Genomic DNA, 20,778 nt, shown 5'->3' on the forward strand with positions numbered 1-20,778 from the left:
GGAACATTTTGGAGGCTTTAATATATATGTAAGTATATAAAACAGATATCTTGCTAATACTAGATAGATGGCAGTATAATATATATCACATCTTGGTGCCTTGTGTGTTAAAAAAAACTTTTGCTAATAATGATGGCAGGTAGCTAATATTTTGCTTTTTATAAGGTAATAGGTAAAAGGTAAGGTATAAGGTAATTGCTTAAAGTCAAAAACACACCATGTCATTAACATGTTTTGTGTTAAAACATCACTAAACATCTTAAGTGATGAACGAACAAAAGCTAGTTGCGGTATGATAATGATCTGAACCTGTAGGCTAACAATCCCTATGGAGATGTCAGCATTTAACAGCTCAACGTTCAACCTGTGTAAACATACACATACCATTGGCTATGAATAAACATGAATTAGCATGTTATTAACAGATTAATGAATTCACATGACGCTAGCATGCTAATGAAAATATCATGAAAACCCATGAGCATATGCTAGGTATCCAACATTGTTTTTATTTATAATAAATTAAAAAAAAAAAAAAAATGAATAGATCCGAATGGGAAAGAGGACATTTGGTATTATTTGAAAAGTTCATTTGTGAAGTAAATGACTTAAGTTGGTTTTCAACAGATAACTTATTTGAGTGAATCTTTAGACTTTGTGTTTTAACTCTTTCAACAAACAAACAAAGCTTAGACAAGGCAAAAGTATTCATAATTTTATATATATATATACACACACACAGACCAAGTACAGTATATCGAAATGACCCTACTTTATAAACACAGGCTCTAATTATCTGTTTAATGTGAATGTACAGTAGATCACTAGCTAGTAAACAAAATATATTATTATACTAATTTACATTTACATTTATGTCATGTAACAGACGCCCTCAGTCCAGAGCGACGTTTTCTTTCTTTCTCTTTCTTTATTTCTTATTTTTTTTTATACATATTTAAATTAATTACTAATTAGTTAATTATAATTCTCGTTACTAATTAGTGCACTTAGAGGAGGAACCTTTTACCTCACGATATGTAACTGAAGACGTCCTCGTGCACACCATATATATATATATATATTTTTTTTTTTCTTTCCCGCCAGCACCAATGTGCGCGCGCCGGGAGAAGGGGGCGGGAAGGTTGGTTTGAGAGACGCAGCCTCGCGACGCTAACGGCTTCTTCTCCTCAGTGCAGCGCGCTCACCTCAGCGGCTTCAGCTAACACTTCAGTGTGAATCCCACATTTATCTGGGAAAAGGAGCGGTTTGTGTGGAAGTGTGGGAGAGAGAGAGAGAGAGAGAGAGAGAGAGAGAGAGAGAGAGAGAGAGAGAGAGAGAGAGAGAGAGAAAGAGACAGAGAGAGAGAGACTCGCCGTCAGGAGCGTCAAAGCTGGAGAAAAGTCTGAAGTAGGTCGAAAATCAGAAGAAGACGTTCATCTGTTCTGAGGTAAATGTTCCTCTTTATATTGTAGATTAACGCCAACAGTCTCACAATGTGTTCAATAAGGTGAAAACATCGTCATTCAAACGTTAAAGGAAAACATTTCATTCATAAGAAAGGACGTGTGTGTGTGTGTGTGTGTGTGTGTGTGTGTGTGTGTGTGTGTCTAACAGGTCTCCTGAATCTGTAGCTCATTTTAATCTCATTATAAATCACCTCATTAAAATGACAGAACACGAAGGAAAACCTACACACAGTTATGTCTGTAATCCTGTCACTTCTTATCCGTCGATTGACGTTTAAATGAAAATCTCACACTGGTGACTATTTTATATCAGTTCACTTTTACTTTAAAACACCTGTTCACATTAACATTCGGAATGAAACGGGATTAAAGGACGTAAATCGGTCCATAGACACTGCAAGTGTGATGGAAGAAGCCTGTGGAGTTCATTTAACAGGAAATATCAGATAATATTACATAGAAAGACATCTGTTGGATTTATGTTATGTAGAGGATGCAGTCAGTGATGTCTGTGCGTAGAGACCTGTGAGATAAAATGAAGACATTAATCCAGAATAAATGGATTAAATACAAATACACACTAATTCACCATGTCATAGATCTAAGAACATAGCAGTGTTTTTGTCTTTATTATATTCCTGCGCTCAACAGTGAGGCAGAACTACCAGAGTATCAAGCTGTAGGGATGTGTGTGTGTGTGTGTGTGTGTGTGTGTGTGTGTGTGTGCGCACGCTTGGGTAGAGGAGGTTGTATATTAGAGAACGAGCGAGCAAGAGAGCGAGAGAGAAAGATTTTGCCTCATGAAATGATCGTTATCTGTTGCTTTTTTGTTTTTACCCCCTAACAACCCGGCATTAACACGTGAAGTCGATATCATATTTTTTTTAAAATGATCCGTCTCATGAAAAAAATCTGTACTCTCAAACGCAAAAGACCTCGAATAAATACACACACACACACACACACACACACACACACACACAAAAAAAAAAGCGCAAAACAAAACAACCCTGAGCAAAATCAATTGCCTGAGAAATGAGAGAACATTCTGCCAGGCTCATCTCGGTGACTGCGCATAGAACAACAAAGAAGTGTGCAGAAAAGAAAAACAAAACAAAACAAAAAAAAAAACAAAAGACATTTTGCTTTCCCATATAGATAAATACACAGGAAACAGAGTGGAACAGATTAATGATTTGAAGCCGCAGGATCTACAGGCAAGGCCGTGGGGTAATGGAGGCGGTGTCAGGTGAGGAACGAGTCGGGTTAAATGCTGGATGCCGGAGGTCTGCAGGCTCAGGGGAGCCATTTACAGCCGCCTCCTGTTACTCAGGCTCAAATTGAACGTTCACTGAATTTTAGCACAGACTGTAGCCGGGTAGGGTATATGAGATATTTCATGGTATTTGACAGCGAACTCAGACGAGAGCCTGGGTTTGGATCAGGATCTTTTGGACAGGACAGAATTTCCTAAAAGCATTGCAACACAATGATCATCATTAAATGGTCGTGTGAGTGTCACATTCGGTGCTCTCTCACATACGGTGACTTTGTGGTGCTTTTATGGGGAACTCACAGCCTAATTAAGTTTGTTTGAGGAAATGTTTTAGATCAGAATTTTTTGGCCACTTAGATTTTCATTGCTTCTGGAAAAGTGTGTGTAAGCTGAAAGACAGTAGAATATACCTAAAAGATTGGCCTTAAATCTAAAGATGATTGATAACTATATCGTCGCTGTCAGGTGGAATCCTCGTATCTCCAAAACCGTTTTTTAAAAAAAAAAAAAAACGCCGTACCTTATCTGCAGTGCACAGGGTTTAGTCCGTGGATTGTCTTGTGCTAAATTCCTGTCCTCAGACGAGCACCAGAACTAGCGGGGGTCAAGATTTTTTTTCTTTGAGCCCAGTGTTTTGAAGACATTTACCTCAGAAGACGTGTTGATTCGTTGCGACTCTTCTTGAGGAGAAATATGACGTGAAGCTCTCCCACGGAGTGAGGAAGAGGTGGACAGTTGAAGTGTCCAATGGAGTTATGAGATTTGCGCTCAAGCTATTTTCAAGACTTTAGATTGGTTAATAACTTGTAATAATAACAGACCCACGTGGGGACTGACCAATAGCATCGATATGTGAAAAAATATGAAATTGACCAAATTTGGACATACGAGGTTTCCGCCCGACAGCGACGATATATCATGATGGGAAGCTAAAATTTTAGCATGCTATTGTACAAGCTTATTAGCCCAGGAAACAAGCTGTTTAGCAGCAAGTGGGAACTGGAAATTTCTCTCAAATCGTCTGCTGATTCCTGAATTCCTGGTAAGTTACAGCACCGATGACTTGCCAAACATGTGTCTTTGCATCCCCTTGGCTACTACAAAACACACGCATGAACCCACAGCACATTTTCTTGGAAACTTAATTTTCGGTAACGGAGAACAGAGGATCGAAAAATGCGTCTAGGGCAACAAAAAATTAGGTACGGGTTTGTGTATCGTTTACCTGTACTTTCTTGATTTTAATGATTTGTCTGTTGTTTTTCATTTGTCATCAGGTATCTTTTCAAAAGCCTATGTGCAAAACAGGTCATTCATGTCTCAGTGAGACTTCCACTTCTCGTTATTTAAATGGTATTTAATAAATTCTAACTAGGAAGATGTTTAGGCGTTTAGAATTTGGCTAGTCAACTAGTATAAATTCAATCAATTCAGCATCAATTCTGAAGTCTAAATATCTTCTTCAGTAATCTCTGTGGAGAAGATGCTTATTAGATCTTATTCCCAAGGGTTTTTACTACACCTTTGTTTTCTTTCTCTTTGATTCTAGCTCTTTGTAGTGTTTTGTTTTCAGGTCTTACTGTTGACCTACAACAGAGCCCACACCCACATTGCTCTTTTCTGAATTAATAATCGCGCTACATTTCCTCTTGTTTTGAATGTGTATTAACTATTTAATTGTACAGCAGTACATTGTGCAGCATACATAACTGGACCAGTCCCTTTGTGTTTGTGCCAAATCTTTTCCCCATTTCACTCTCTAACAAAAATAAAAACTTATGGTAGTTGGGAGATCCATAACACTTAATTTTTATCACAACGCAAAACAAAATCTAAAACCAGCACAAATATAGATATTGCAGATATTTGCAAACACCACGGCATTATAAAAATTCGTTGTTGTCAGGAACAGCTACAGCGATAACAATGTTTTCTCTCTGTGATTTGAAAAGGTAGCAATCACATTTCTGCTACATTAGAGAAAAAAATTGTTTTGTCGAAAAACCCCAAATAGTTGCTTGGCTGCAACTCATCTAATGTGGGATTGAGGAGAGCGGTCTTTTTTTTCTGATTTATTTTCATTTGCTTTTCTAAAAGAATCTGACATGTGTTGCATCAGCTGTCTAGTACTAAACAAACAATTTACGTATAGTCTCAGGCATCAGACCGTGCATCTAATTGCGTGCTCTATTATATAAACCTAAAATGGAAATAAATATGTCTGTATTTGAACTTCAGTTTTTTATAACATTCCATACCTTGATACCTCTAAAACAAAACAGATTTGTTTAAACTTAAGTGATTAGTTTCCAGCCGGTTAATTTGAACACCACATGAGCTAAACGATCACAGATTTCTCGAGCTTGAATTCTCTACATATAATATTAAGGCTCTATAAAATTTGTGCTGTTTGGTTTGGCCTTGTGTCGGCTGGTCTTATGTTTTTCTTTTGGATGTGGTATTGTGTCTTCTTTTGTGTTCTGGCAATTTTGTATATTTGTGTTGTGCGTTGTGAAAACATGAGAAAATGCAATAATGCATACGGTTTCCAGACAGTAGCAGTGTTTACAGTTGTCAAACTATCCAGCGTTCTGGCAGCATATAAGAATGTACACGGTGCAAGGTTAGCATTAAACTTAAATCCACAAAGTAGCAAGCTAAAAGGCATGTCAGCGCTGAGGAAGATTAGCTGGGGCTCTCTGACGTGCTACTATTTGTTGCCAGCGATATTTTGTACTCTTCCATCACTGTGAGTTTTTTTTTCTCTCTGCCAATCCAGGTATTAAATCCTTCTTTTTTTACTTACTAGATAGAGAGAGAAAATACAGAAAATATCAAAATACGTTCAGAAACTTAACACATTCCTTTAGTGAGAGGACGATAGTTTTCCTGCCCCTCCCTGGAGACGTGTTTTGCCCTGCTGTAGCAGTTCATTAGCGGTAAACATGGTTTGCCGGTTTGTTTTTGACTGAGCATCTTCCTAGACAGCATGCCCTTTTCCAACCTTCAGAAAAAAATGTAAGTTTATTTGTTTTAAACAAGTTGCTTCCTCAGACAGAGAGAAAATTATGTCTTTATACACTGTCGAAGATACTCTATCAGTAAAAGTCAGTAAAAGGCTCTAGTTAATCTCTTTACTGTTTTCTGTATTTAGTTAAATCACTAAGCTCCTGTCAGGTTTGTTCAGATCGGGTGGAGGTGCGGTGCATCTTGAATGTATTGGCTGTTGTCCTGGTCACTCAAGTACTTCTACACAATTTTGATCATACTTCCTATTTGAGAAGGTACAATATTAAATAACTGCTTAGAATTTCATGAGAACTTGAAATGTTCTGTGGTGGTCCTCGATGGGGAACCTTTAATGACTACATCTCAGAGGGATGTCAGACTACATGTCAGAGAGGGATCCAACTAGAACTCCTATAAAAGCACAGCTTCTTTCACAGTCGGTAGAATGATCAAGAACCAGGTAAAACATTCCAGACCTGCATGTCTAAAAGAAACAACTGAAGTCCAGAAAGCAAGCTAAAACTATTTCTAGATGACTCAGCAGTCGTGTTTTAAATCTCTGTACATTTGCAACCCGAGCTCAGCACAAGATGGGAATTAATGCAGAAAGAAGCGACTGTACGGCTGTTACACATTCATGTTTGTTTATGTCTCAGGTGATTACTGGCCAGGTCATGTTAGGCTTCGAAACTCTAATTTGTAAAGGAAAAAAGGTCTGTCAGTCTTTCAGTGGCGAGCAATAATGGAGAATTGGAATCTGTTCCCTCACACCAGGGCTGTGTGAAAGCCTTGCCACACTTGTTTTGACAAACGTTGCTTTATTGTTCCACATTTCATAAGTTATTAAGCACAACTATTTCCTAGCCTTCATTTTTTCAAGTCAGAATAGAGAAAATGCATAACTACAGCCATCAGCATACAGTACAATACAACACAATAGCTACCATCAGGGTATTTTTTAGGCTGTCTCGGATTTGGAAATGATGCAAGCTTAAGTCACTGAAAGGATAATAAGAAGTAAGCTAGGTAAGGTTTTTATTCAGCCTTAAACATGTAGAAACAGCGAAGGAACAGTTAGAGGCTTGGCTTTGGCCTTGTATTCTTAGCTGTAGTTTGTCTCTTACAGGCCATTTGTTCATTTCAAGCAGAAGCTAAAGTAGTAACAGCAGAAATGAGTTCATGTTGAATCACAGTAGTGGTCCGAGGAATCATCCCAACCAGCGTTTTGGATTGTCCTCTGTACAGTAGCATACCTACTTTGCATGAAATTAATACAATCTCAATTCAAGTGCTGTTACTTGCTGTTGTCGCTGAAATTTCTGCTTTGTGTCACACGTGTACATAGACAAACGGTTCACTGTTGCTTTTTTGTTCGCTAGTGTGAATGCAGGGTTACGATTAACAATTCATACTGAATATTGTTTGACATTATGACCTGCGTTCACTTTGCTTAGTCCCGCAGCTTTGCCAGAGCTTACTGTAAAATCACAGAATGAGCAAAGACAAACAAGTGAAGAGTAATAATCGGCTTATTATTGTATAGCTTAACAGCTGCCTTGATTTCCAAACACGATCTATTCAAGCATGTCATTCTTTTCTTCCTGCTGAATACATGTAGATGTGCAAGAGGGGGAAATAAATAAGTAGTAGTCTTGTGAAGTCACAGATAAGCATTAATTCTAGCTTGAGCAAATTGAGGCCATAATGTCACAACTTTCCTTTAGCTTAACGCTATCCTCCACTTTGCTTGGTCAATGGCTACTGGCTCTCAGGCATTAATGACCTCGATTTGTGCCGGAAAAAAACCCCGGGTCTCTCTCTCTCTTCCTCACACTATTCACGCCTGGCTTGCATTTAGCCAGATCTCATCTCGTTTTCTGTTCTTGTCTCGTGGATGCTGTCTAATCAGCCATGTATTGAGCTCTCTGTACTTATTTTCCTTGTGACAGAGCAAGATATCAACTCCAAATCAACTTTTCAACTGCCGTGTTCGTTATTAATCATTATCCTACTCATAATTTTAATTAGAGTTGGTTGTGACTGGTAGGAAACCAGATGGATTCCTAATGATCTCAATAGGTGCTAAGCAGACTGAGAAGTTGAGGCACAGATTGCTTATTTTATTGATTGTTTTTAAAGGAGGAGAAACACGAGGGGTGATCGATTAAAGAGCAGGAGGATTATCAAATGGAGACCTCTGTAAGTGGCATGGCAGTTCTGACACCTAGCTGATTATTTACAGCTGGTGGAATGATACCAGTGTGATTCCGCATCAACTCTAATACATAGTGGCACTGAAATAATGATACTGATAAGTCTGGAGTCCCACAGGAGCCTGAACATGATGGTTTTTGTGTGAGTTTTGTGAAAGTCCACCATTAAGTAATATTTAAATATATTTGAAATCCTCACTGCTTGCTATCTGCTTGTATAAGTACATGTGGTTAAATGGCAGGAAAACATAATAATCATGCAGGAGAGAGCTTAATTCCAGAGCCACTCGACTTTTAGTCATGACAGCGCATGTCAGATTTGAAAGTTAACTAAAAATTAATATTCTTGTATTTAATCTTGTATTGGGGGGCACGGTGTCTTAGTGGTTAGCACGTTCGCCTCACACCTCCAGGGTCGGGGTTTGATTCCCGCCTCCACCTTGTGTGTGTGGAGTTTGCATGTTCTCCCCGTGCCTCGGGGGTTTCCTCCGGGTACTCCGGTTTCCTCCCCCGGTCCAAAGACATGCATGGTAGGTTGATTGGCATCTCTGGAAAATTGTCCCTAGTGTGTGATTGCGTGAGTGAATGAGAGTGTGTGTGTGCCCTGCGATGGGTTGGCACTCCGTCCAGGGTGTATCCTGCCTTGATGCCCGATGACGCCTTAGATAGGCACAGGCTCCCCGTGACCCGAGGTAGTTCGGATAAGCGGTAGAAGATGAGTGAATGAATGAATAATCTTGTATTTGAGCACATATATTAAATTATTCTACACTTTGTGAGAGTTTTCTTTTTACTTATTACATATATACAAGCCTTTAATAATAAGAGTCTTCCGTTACTTCTTATTTACTGTCGAAACTAGGCTCTCATTAGTAGGAGAACATCTGTTTGCAATTTATTTCTTTGCTTAGTTATCTCCATTAAGCAGGCATTTGAAGAATCATCATAATAAAACCTTGATTTTGTTTATGTAAATATAAGCAAATATGTGGCAGCAGCACAGTGCGTAAAGTCATCCAGATACAGGTCAAAAGCTTTGGTTAATGTTTACCAAACATCACCATGGGGAAAAGTCTGATCTTTGTCTTATTCATTCTTGTATTCATGGCACATTTTGGCACAAGATAAGATGGATTGAGGATTTCAAAAAATTCTGATCTCTTGGGATTTTCAACACAACAGTTTATTGAGTTTACACACAGGGTGCACAAATAGGTATCGCTGAATGTTTGTGATTTTTTCCGCCCTTATCTTTATTTGTCCAGGGGTGTGACCTGATGTGGTGATGATTCTCTGCTCAGTTGTAAAAGTATTTAGGTTTTCATAGACTTTCTGTTAGCTCTGATTTGTCTGATCATTCTCTGATCTTTCTTATCAGCAAGGTGCTTCATTCTGCACTATTTTGTCTAACATCTAAAGACCATCGTTTATGAAATCCCAAGAGATCAGCAGTTTCTGAAATACTCACACCAGCCCACACCTGTCCTCTTTGGAACGATTCTGCATCAATTTCAAATACGTGTCAATTAAACGTTGTTAAAGACGAAAAACATGAAACACAAACATTATAGGCTAGGGCTGTCCAATCGCATATTAATTTCATTACACTTAAATTTTATGCTGCTGCAGACAGAATAAAAATTAGCACTAGTGCTACATAGTGTTTTTGATTTGGGTGAAATATTTAATAGTAAATTAAATATGTAATGAATAATATCAATCAACAACCTAAAAGATCAAGAAATGCCTTTTTCATGGTTATTAATGGTAAACATTGGATTGTAATAATCATTTTGGGCAATTCATGTTCCATTATATGGTAAGACTAGTGGAAAAAAATTGTAATGTAAGTAATAGAAAAATGTAGATTTGACAAGCTGCATGGTATCTTGACTGTAGGTTGTACCATCGCTCGGCATGGGTGATAAATCAGGCTGATATTGAGCATTTTAAGGTAATTGCCATTGGATGATCAGCCTGAACCCAATAAAAGACAAGCAATCGCATTTTGCCTTCACAAATAAATACTGGAGTTCTCAGAGTACAACAATTCCAAATGACTAAATAGCTGTCACAGCGGGAGGAGAAAGACCGACCCAGATACAGGATAGCTTCAAATAAATAGGGTTTAATAAATAATAAATACAAAGAGCAGGAACAAAGACGAAAACTAAACAGGACAAACGACGAGGGTACACTGACATTACACTGACGATGATTCGTTAAATAGACGAGACAATGATGTAATGAGTCTGTCTGTGTTTTGCCCTGTTTCTGTCTGCTGTCTGCCTTGCTGTCAATTGTTTGCTCCGCCCACTCATTGGTTACCATGGACACTAATTGCACTCTATCTCCCCCCCAGGTGTATTGTGTTAGTCACTGATTGTCTCTGCTTGGTGATTGGTTCCTGTTTGTTCACTTCCCTGGTGTTGGTCGTTGTCGTATGTTGGTATCGATGTTCCTGCTTCCTGTGCGCTCAGTGTTCTGCCCTGTTTTACCTGCCTGTTTGTTTGCCTGTTACATGTTTCTGTCTATTAAAAGTCTAAACTGCACTTGGATCCTCACTCGCCTTTGTCCCGTCGCGACAAACGATCACATAGGGAACGGGTGTGTAGAGATGGGGAGGAGTAAACAAAGGCGGAGCAGACGCGTGACACAGAACATAAACAGAAGCACATGTCCGGGCTTAACCGTAACAATAGTTCTCAATGTTTAAAGTACAGTGTCTTAGCAGAAATGTATAAAGTCGCTGAGGAAACCAATTTTATAAACTGACTTATAGTCTGTAATACTGTCAGTCATTTTGTAGACACTTTAAAGGCCATCTAAGGTTCTGACATTCAAACATAAACGATTTTTATGTCTGGTCTGAATCAGTAGGCTAGTGTTCGTGATGAAGTGCATGTTGTTTGTATTCTATTTGAATAACCTCCATCCATATTACTATACAGTTACTTAAGCCCTGGTAATATTTATTGTTGTAAATGTTTTTAGAAATGTCTTTGCGTATGTTTAAAGCCAAATAAACCTTTTATCGACGTGTTTTGATGTTTTTCCCTGCAATATCAGCTACTGTACTGCTGTCTGAAGCTACAGTGCAGAAAGAAAGCACTTTCTGCCACGCTTTTAACTTACCACTTACTCATTTCCACATCATGCTTCTTGTCATCCTTTAGACAGCTTGTCATTTTTACTTCTTGTGACGATTGTTTTGCAAAATTTAAGTCTGACCTAAATCCTAACTTTCATGTCTGCATCTATTGTTCGTACTTGTACAAAAACCAACAGCTTGACGTGTTCTTTTGTGTGTAATCTTTCCAGCAGACTCAGTGAAGGGGGGGTTAATAAGGCCAAGGTGTATTGTTTTACTCTGTGTTCTAGTGGACAGAGAACTTAAGTATTGTTATGCATATTTTTTTAAACAATAATACCTGTTAATCTAAAAATATTATGTATTAATGTCAATGCATTAACAAATTAAAAAGTATGTAACAGAAGGCTTTGTATCATGAAACCTCACCTCACCCTTCTGCGCTCAGTGGGCAATGATTGGCGGAATGATTTGCGCCAAGTTAATTTGCGCATGTTCAAGTTCTGCCATGTTCTTGATTTACTTTGCCATGTGCCTTTGTTCTGTTTCTTGTCTTGCCTCTGCCTCATCATGTCATTTCCTGTTTCCCACATTTTATGGTTGTTCTGACTAGTTTTGTCTTTGATTTATGTCCTTATTTTAACCCTTGTTTTGTGTTGTGTTTTGTGTTTTGCCAAGCTTAGTTATTAGCACATGTTCTATGCCTGTCCTTTGTGTCCATCTGTACTCTTTGCTTGATTTAGCCAACATAATAAATAGCACCCATGCTCAAGGATCCACACAGACGAGTGCAGATGAGGGACTTACCTGAACCATACATTCAATGTACTGATGCCAATATCACTATATATAATTGGTATTATTGATTGCCTAAAAAACGATTCACGTCATTGTCATTGATTCACGCCACAAAAACAAACCTGGTGTATGTCATGCTAGATTGTTTCAGTAACTGTGGGTAACCATCTAATTCATGCAGATATACTTGACATTTAAGAATAATCTAGCACATCCCAAGAATATTTTTAGTTTTTGCTTTGGAGCTATTGAATGATCGTAAGTGTTTTAAATACAATATACATTTTATAACGTTTACTGATTAATGAAAAATTATGTCATAGGAAAATGGATACTCATTCTAGCTAGCTGATGGAAATGTCAGATAATTTCTGGCTCAAATCGTAAAATATGCATTACTCAAAGGGGACAATTAATAACTTCTCATATTTTCACTTGAGGTGACCTGAAATTTCACTGGAAACGTATTCAGTTTTACATCCCGTATCTTTTTCTGTTTATCAATTCCAAAATTAACACCGCTAGAAAAAAATGTGCACTATCTGTGCACTATGCTGTCTCAATCCTTACTTGAATTTCTCATAATCCTCTTGATAGACTACTCATTCATTCATTCATTCATTTTCTACCGCTTATCCGAACTACCTCGGGTCACGGGGAGCCTGTGCCTATCTCAGGTGTCATCGGGCATCAAGGCAGGATACACACTGGACGGAGTGCCAACCCATCGCAGGGCACACACACACACACTCATTCACTCACGCAATCACGCACTAGGGACAATTTTTCCAGAGATGCCAATCAACCTACCATGCATGTCTTTGGACCGGGGGAGGAAACCGGAGTACCCGGAGGAAACCCCCGAGGCACGGGGAGAACATGCAAACTCCACACACACAAGGTGGAGGCGGGAATCGAACCCCGACCCTGTAGGTGTGAGGCGAACGTGCTAACCACTAAGCCACCGTGCCTCCCTAGACTACTCATAATTTGTCCAAATCTTGTTTGGAGTATACACCAAGAAGGCTTTTCTAATGTTTTAAATGAGCTGTATTGTCTTATGTTCAGGTTAATCTAATTTGCTCATTCTCTGTCACCCTAATGTTCAGTACTCTAGACTGCTAAAAGATGATTATTGCTCTCAGAACTACTTCAGCAATCATTTCCACTGCTTAATGCTGAAGAAATTCTCACAATGCCACATATTCTCTTCAGAGAGTTTAAGGCAGAACGTTGATCTCTGAGTCGGTAAAGCTTTCAGATTTTTGAATGCCTTATGATAACAGCAGCCAATTCTAATATCCCATCTTATCCACCAGTTTTCCTTTAAGCGCCACTTGCTAAGCCTAAACACTGCCTTGTTTCTAGAATATGGCTATGAGGTAGTAAAGGTTTCATAAATGACTTCCATTTATGACGTGAGTAGCAAAGCTACCCTCATTTGGTCTCAAACCGTCAGCCTGTCATCTTTCACAGACTGCTGGGATTGAAGCTGTGCTGATGCAGCAGTGTTGGCAGGTCATGTACTTAAAGTACTTTCTACGGGGTCGAAATGTTTCTCTTCACAATTTACTTTGGTTCTTTTTCAGAAACTAAAGCACTGCCTATTGATGACCTTTGCCATTGCCGATGCTCTCTTTTTTTACTCTATTCCTTTTATGTGATTTTATTTCACCCTGCTGTTGGCCTCAGCACATGGACCTACTGAACTGCCATTGTCCCAAAACCTGTGTTTAGTTAGTGTGTGTGTGTGCGCAAGTGCACGTTCTCTTATTTATTGAAACCTTTCAGTCCAAAAAATATGAGCTAATTCAGTAAAAGACTGAAAGTCTGATTTACAGGTTTTGTGTACAATAAATTAGGCTGGGGAAATCTTTAGGATTATGTCAACCCTGATCTATACAGCAGAAAATATGATGCACTAAATTGTTCAGAATCCTACCTAATACTTATCCTGACATCTCAATCAATTCAAAATGTAATTGAAATCTCCTGTTACAGCTGACATTCTGTTAATAAAAAGTTATCAAGGTCTTTGTGACTTTTGTCTCTTTGACAAAGGATATACAGTAAAGGATAGTCTTCCATCCATTCATTCATGTTTATTGGTACATCTATTAATTCTCCTAGTTGGGGTCTCTATGTCAACGATCGAGAATGTCTGAACAGACCAGATTTGAATTACCCAGATCTTCCCTCACAAGGTTAAAGAGAAGTCTTATCAGAAGGTGCTGGGGCAAATGTAGGGCCTTCAACCAGTACAAAGTGTCTGATACAACTTTAGTGGAAATTCATCATTTTTGCAAGGTGCCGGAAACGCCTTATCTGAATTCGTTTCATTTCTCGATTTGGAGAGAGCAGTGGCTCTACTCTGAGGCACTACTGGATTACAGATTTTCTCACTCTATCACAAAATCTAATCCTAGCAACCCTGGTGAGGAAGCTCGTGTCAGATTTTTCCAGTCTAGTGATTATAGATGAGGTTTAACTGGAAAACAGAGAGCTACTGTATCTCTGAAAACTGAGCTCCTGCTTACAGAGCAGTTCAATGTAACACTGCTGCCATGATCCGTTTGTTATCCATCTCACACCCAATGATGTGAAGTGACATTTGATTTTGTCAAAGCCATTTTCCACTGCAAGGGTCTTGTCCATGTAAGTATGTCCATTGCATATCTGCTGGCCAACTAGCAATCCACATGACCTCCAACCTTAATTTTGTAGGCTGCTGCATCCAAAAGATTACCCCATGTTACCAGGCTGATAAAGCCACTCCAAAGGTGGCTACTGGCAATCACAGGCTGGGCAGGATATACATTGTCTTTTTTGTACTTTTGCTCTTGTGTGACTTCTGAGACTGGTACAATTCTGAACCTACAGGGAACATTAAAGCTCCCAGTGCCATTCCCCTGAGGTTCACCAAAATACACAATCTCCTTCATCATGTTCTATGAACAGGCCTGAAAATATACACAATACAGTGTCTTACCTGGCTTGAATATAACAAGTGGGTAACTCAGTTCTTCTTCTTTTGTCACCCATATGAGGATGGGTTCCACTTTGAGTCTGGTTCCTCTCAAGGTTTCATCCTTTACCACTCGAGAGTTTTTTTTTGATACTGCTGCCTGAGTCAACTCAGATTTTCTCTTTGTCCATTGTAAAAAGCGCTATACACATAAACTTGAATTAAATTGAATTGAATTCTGCCTAACTAAATAAAGCCATTAATGCTAGCTTTCTATAAGTGGTATAGATAAGAATAATCTTCATCTATCGTTTCTTCTTGAGGCCTCTTGCTTTGATTCTGTAGCGTTGATAATGAAAAAAAAACTGTTTCTTATTTTGTGTGATTCCATTTGAGGAGTTTGGAGTTTGGACAGATGGTGTTTAAATTGTGCTTTTACTCTACCCAACTACTATATGACTTAACAACGTATTTGGATGGTTATCTATGCCATACACACACAATTTGTTTTGCACAGATGTTATTTATTTGTATGGATGAATTTCTCTTACCACATGTGACAATATTGTCACACTTCATAGTCTTGTCTAGTTTTGACTTTTTGCTTGTATTTTTAACTACATACAATTTAAGTCAGCCTCAAGACACTGAATTACCTTAAAAAAGGCACTGTGTTATAATTAATCGTAGAACAGATTTGTAGAACAGATTTTTAGGCTTTTGCATGGTTCTGTGCATGAGTATTTCATTAACAAATTGAATTGTAAATTGCAAGAAATTATTACAAAAATATCAGTGCTCTATAGGCATAATGCCTGAAAAGGCAATTACTTCTAAAATCTGATGTCATTAGAATTTGTTTATGCTTCAACTTAAAAAAGGGTATCGGGTTATATTCCATGTTTATTATATTGACCCTATGATTGATTTGGTTCCAGAACCTATTGACTATTTACTCTTAGCCAAAAGAACCAGTTGTGACAGGATGTCAGTTTGCTTCAGATTTATGATGATAAACATTTCTAACAGATCTGAAATACATTATACCCCAGCAGTGTACAAAATATACCCTCACTCATAAACCTGTCTAAGAGAGTGTTTAATATAATCAGCATTTGTTTTAGCCTCTGGAGGAAAGTGCACGGAGAAAATGAAGTGAGTTCCAATCTGAATCAAAAGCAGAAAACAGTTTAGCCTGCACCTCTAGCCACTTTTAGATATTTTAAACTCTATTCACTATTGTGAAAAATGTACAACAATAGGTCTGTGTTCTTCAGGCTGTCAAGAATGCGAGAGATGATACTATTGACACAGGAGCTATCTGCTTTTCGTCTAAAGCCTGGAAAATGAAAAAGTGTCGAAGAAGATGAAACTAAAACACCACTTTTATTTTTCTCTTTATTTATACTGCAGTATATAGAACGATGCAAGCTATCATAGCTATCATTGCCAGCTACAGTAGAAAACCATTTCATTATGTGGGAGGTTTTAGTCTTCTTTCAATTTTTGTAAATCATTGGCTGTGAACATTGGCTGTAATCTTGCGTTACTGTACCATGATGTTTCAGTATATTGTGACACCCAGGTGTCTGTTCATTCTGATTTTACTGTTCATTCTGATCAAAATGAAGACAATAATAGATGGCTAGCCCTCTGAATCTAGCATGTTTGCTGCTTTTGCACGTCTGTAGAGGGAGTATATTAGATGTCCATAAGGTTTTTTGTGACAGTTACCAGAACCTTCCTTGGCTCAAAATCAGTTAAAGAAAATAAAGTGGTTTATGTAATGTTATACAAGAAGTTTGGAGTGCATTTTGAGCAATGCATTTTTAGCAATACTCACCTTTTTTTGCTCGGTTGGCTTCACTTGGCAATCTTCACCTGCAAATTCTTATTCAACAGCCAGTTTAGCACATTGTATAATTGCTATCGAGGGTGAAATCAACTACTGCTGCTCATGCTGCATTCCTATGATCGGAGTGATTGACGGGGGACTAAAAATTACACCATCCCTCCTACCTGGAGAGCACTGCTAATTTTTCTATTTTGTTGTCCAGCCATCCTGGTGATATTTATCATCTCTGCTGTGTAGGAGAGATGAAACAGCCACCTGGCAGTAATCTTCCTGGAAAAACAAAAACTAAAGCTCAAAGTAATAAAAAAAAGTCAGGGCAGGCATGTGCGTGACATTTGATGCATGGTTCACAAACTCTGAAGCACCTCAAATGAATGTTGAAAAGGAGCTGTAATTATCAACGAAACCATCACTCTATGTCTAAAGAATTTACAGAGACCATCTTCTAGGAACTGGGTATAGCATCTAGCATGTCACTCTGTGAATTTTGGACATGGATATGCGTGTCCTTCGTTATATTCATAGTAGGGCTGGGCGATATGGCTGAAAACTGTATCACGATATCAGTGTTTCATATCGGTCGATATCGATAATCATTGATATTTTTTATGACCCATTTAAAATAAGGACCAGGAGAAAAATCTATTACATTTAAACCTTTTTATTTTAAACTTAACCTTCCTCTGATCGTAATCCCCTCAGTTATTAAGACAGAAATGTCAACAAGCAGGAAAACTCACATAATTATAATGTAAACATAAGTCTAAAGTCACAATGAACACTTAACTGTTATCTCTTAACATTTAAGGTGCAAAATGAATGAAAATGTAAGAAATGCTTAATAAAGTGTAAAGTGTGCAAGTTTAGTGCTAGGAAGTTCACTAGCTGTTCACCTTCTGGTGAATAAAGTGTTTTAAAATATGTGCAGTGTTTTGTACATAATAAATAATAAATAAAACATAAATAAAACTGAGGAACACTGAGATACATCTGTAATATAAAACACAAACCTGATACACTACAGTAACATTGTTTGAAATATAAAACCTGCAGAAATAAGAAAAAGTTGCTGACTTTTCCTCTTTTATTTACAATTTCCTCGCTCCCTGCGGCTCATTTTCTACTCATCAGTCGCCGGTTACTGAAGAGGAATCTGGCAAACCAGCACGAGACAACGATATGGCGCAACCAAAAAGGATACTGATTGGCTGTTAGCGTGTCACTCCCTACGTTGGTTACCAGAGAGCGAGTGCCTTTGTTAATGCAACAAAACTTGCTTCGCAACCTCTGTTTTCTTCCGACGAAGAATAAAAAATATCGAACGTTTTATCGAACACATTTTTTATTGATATCGATCACGTGTCTATTGCAGTACATATCGTTATCGTTTTATCGCCCAGCACTAGTTCAAGGTTAAAATCAAGTGACCTTAAACTTGTAGGTATGAATGGAAGTGATTAAATTGAGAACATAAACCATTGTAGATCCATATGGAAGCCGATGCCAAGCTGGCCATGTTTTAGTTTCCAGTCAAACAGTCCTCTTTAAGTTTGGTCCAAGCTAGAATTTCAGTGATTAAATAAAAAAAGAACTAAACTGTTATACAGAGCAACAGAACAGTCATCAAAATTTTTTCACTGACCCCAGGTTAATTGTATCTGACTGTGGTATTTTTGCATATTCAATTTCATAATATTTAATTCTTTATTATATATTATTTAATTACTTAATATTAATATTTAATACATCTGTGTACTATTCTATGCAAACAGAACCATGAAAACAAATAATTGCTTAAAATCCCAGATTCTGACCAGAATTACAATCTTCTCCTTTCACTTTACTGTTATATATTCTGATAAGGCTTTCCACTATATGTTGGAGCGTGGCTGTTGGGATTTCTGTTCATTCAGCGACAAGAGCAGTAGTGAGATCAGACACTGATGTTGATCAGACACTGGTGAGGGGGTCTAGGGTGTTCATGTTGTAAAAGAACCGAGAGTACATTAACGTGTAGTCATAGTACGATTTTAAAGACTTTTTAAATAAAAGATACCTTTTCCTAAAATATCTTGCATATTGCTATATCTTGATATCTTGATATTTAATTATTTCAGTTTTTTTCTTAATTAATTGCAGTGCAGTTATTTATAAGCATGCAGTGTAGCCCAAGTGTATGTTTACTATCAGAGGTGTAGCTACGTAAAATGGTAAAATGGTAACTAAAATTCATTTATTTTATAAGTTACCATTAGGTGGCTTATCTTTACGTATTTATAAGTATATACACATAAATTTGAATTCGAATATAATAATTGATTATATATCCATTCAGGCTTAATAAATTCAAGGAGCCACTTATTTTGTCTGTGAAGGAGGCAGCGCTATTAGCTCAGGTTATTACAAGTCTGATACAGAATTAAGCCCTATTCGGACGGGATTAGTTTTACGTGGGGACGTGGGGGTAAAGTAATTATTACCAGAGCTTCTCTGTAATTTTAGTCCTTTCCGAATGTGCCATCTCTGTAATCATTACGGACAATGTCAGTAAAGATTACGGCGACTTTTACCTTCTGTAAAAAGGTCCAGAAAAATGACCTCAGGTAATACTAATCCCGTCCGAATAGACCCGCTGTAAATATGTACTGTAAAATCGTCATTTCCTGTTTAAAAGTAGTTTTTGGCGCGTTTTGCAAGCTTTCCTTTTGGAGGTGCCATGTTGTCTGTTTGCGCACGTGATAACAGGAAGCAACGTCATACGCACATGACGACAAGGAGGTTACTGTGGTGTGTAAAGCGAGTTACCCCTCCCACTTCTGCTAGTTTTACTGAGATGTCTTGTCTCATGCGAATTGGCCAATTAATATTACAGACGTCCTGAGGTAAAATTGCATTACTCCACGTCCCCACATAAAACTAATCCCGTCCGAATAGGGCTTTAGTCTTCATGTGTCTGTCTGAAATATAAAACATAGCTTATATGAAGCTTACAGTAATAGTAAAATAAACTTGTATCCAAGTTGAAGCCCGAGTAAGACCTCTGTAGTGGGTACATCATTACTTCTATTGCTTGGATCCTTATAACTGAGAACACTGAATCCCTTTAAGAAACTTCAGGTTTAATCCTAAATCTTGAAAGGAAATCTCATCACTGCGCTCACCCGAAACACAACTGCTGCACTGGATTAGTGTCACGGTTGACCGAGCAGGTAGAAGACCTATGGGGATCCAATTAAGCTTTGTGGATTGGACTTACTAAAAATGCAATATGTTTTAGAATCGGTGAGGATGGGAACAGCATATTTCCAATTCTAAGACTGTACTCTTAAAGTTAAAACTCTTAATGTTTTTAAAAAGAGTGGTTTTTCAGGAAAAGATTAACGTCAGAAGAACGCTACTGTCTTTAATGGGATGGGACTTGAGGCTTGATGTTCAGTTTTAAATGAGGTTTTAAAACTTAAACAAGAGCCATGTCAAATTCACAGGCTTTCAAAATTAGCTAACATAATGATGTGTGTTGCTGTGTCAACAGTTCCTGAATAGGGCTTTAAATAAAGAAGAGCCGTTATCTGCTATTAAGACAAACTGGTGTTCAATTATTTAATCTCTACCATGCTGGTGCTTCTCCTGAGGCCATGTGTATTTATCAGGTTTTAATTAGCCAGGTGCACAACGGATTTCCTTATTTCATCGGACTTGCCGGACGCTCTCGCGTTCTGTCACAGGAAGGGGATTTGAGATGATTAATGTGAACAAAAAGTCAAACATTTACGCTAACATTACAGACGATTATAGTAAACAATTTCTTATTTGTTAAAACAAATATGTATTAGACAGGCTACTGAAAATTTTTATCCAAAAATGATTGAACAAAGAAATTTCCATTTTTATCTGAAAGAAAAAATAGGATTAACATTTTGAGCTTAGATTTAGATTTAAAAAGATTTATTGTGCTACAAATTATTTTAATGGTGCTGATAATTGAAAATGCAATTAACTGCCCTTTATTATTATTATTATTATTATTATTATTATTATTTTATTTTATTTTTTTACTCTCTTTCACTTGTTAGCAATCAGATGCAGATCCATAGTGAAATTATCA

The 20,778-nt window shown here is 37.8% G+C and overlaps 1 protein-coding gene across 1 annotated transcript in view; it reads left to right on the top strand.

Moving 5' to 3' along the window:
* Positions 1-1,186: 1,186 nt before the first annotated feature.
* LOC132859680 (gamma-aminobutyric acid receptor subunit alpha-3-like) overlaps positions 1,187-20,778 on the top strand; it is a 104,101-nt gene continuing 84,509 nt past the window's right edge. Inside the window, exon 1 of the mRNA XM_060890519.1 lies at positions 1,187-1,447. The gene's annotated coding sequence lies outside the window, so the exon portion shown is untranslated. The remainder of the gene's footprint in view (positions 1,448-20,778) is intronic.

Source organism: Tachysurus vachellii, chromosome 17, assembly GCF_030014155.1.
Source record: "Tachysurus vachellii isolate PV-2020 chromosome 17, HZAU_Pvac_v1, whole genome shotgun sequence".
In the NCBI taxonomy this organism is placed as follows: Eukaryota; Metazoa; Chordata; class Actinopteri; order Siluriformes; family Bagridae; genus Tachysurus; species Tachysurus vachellii.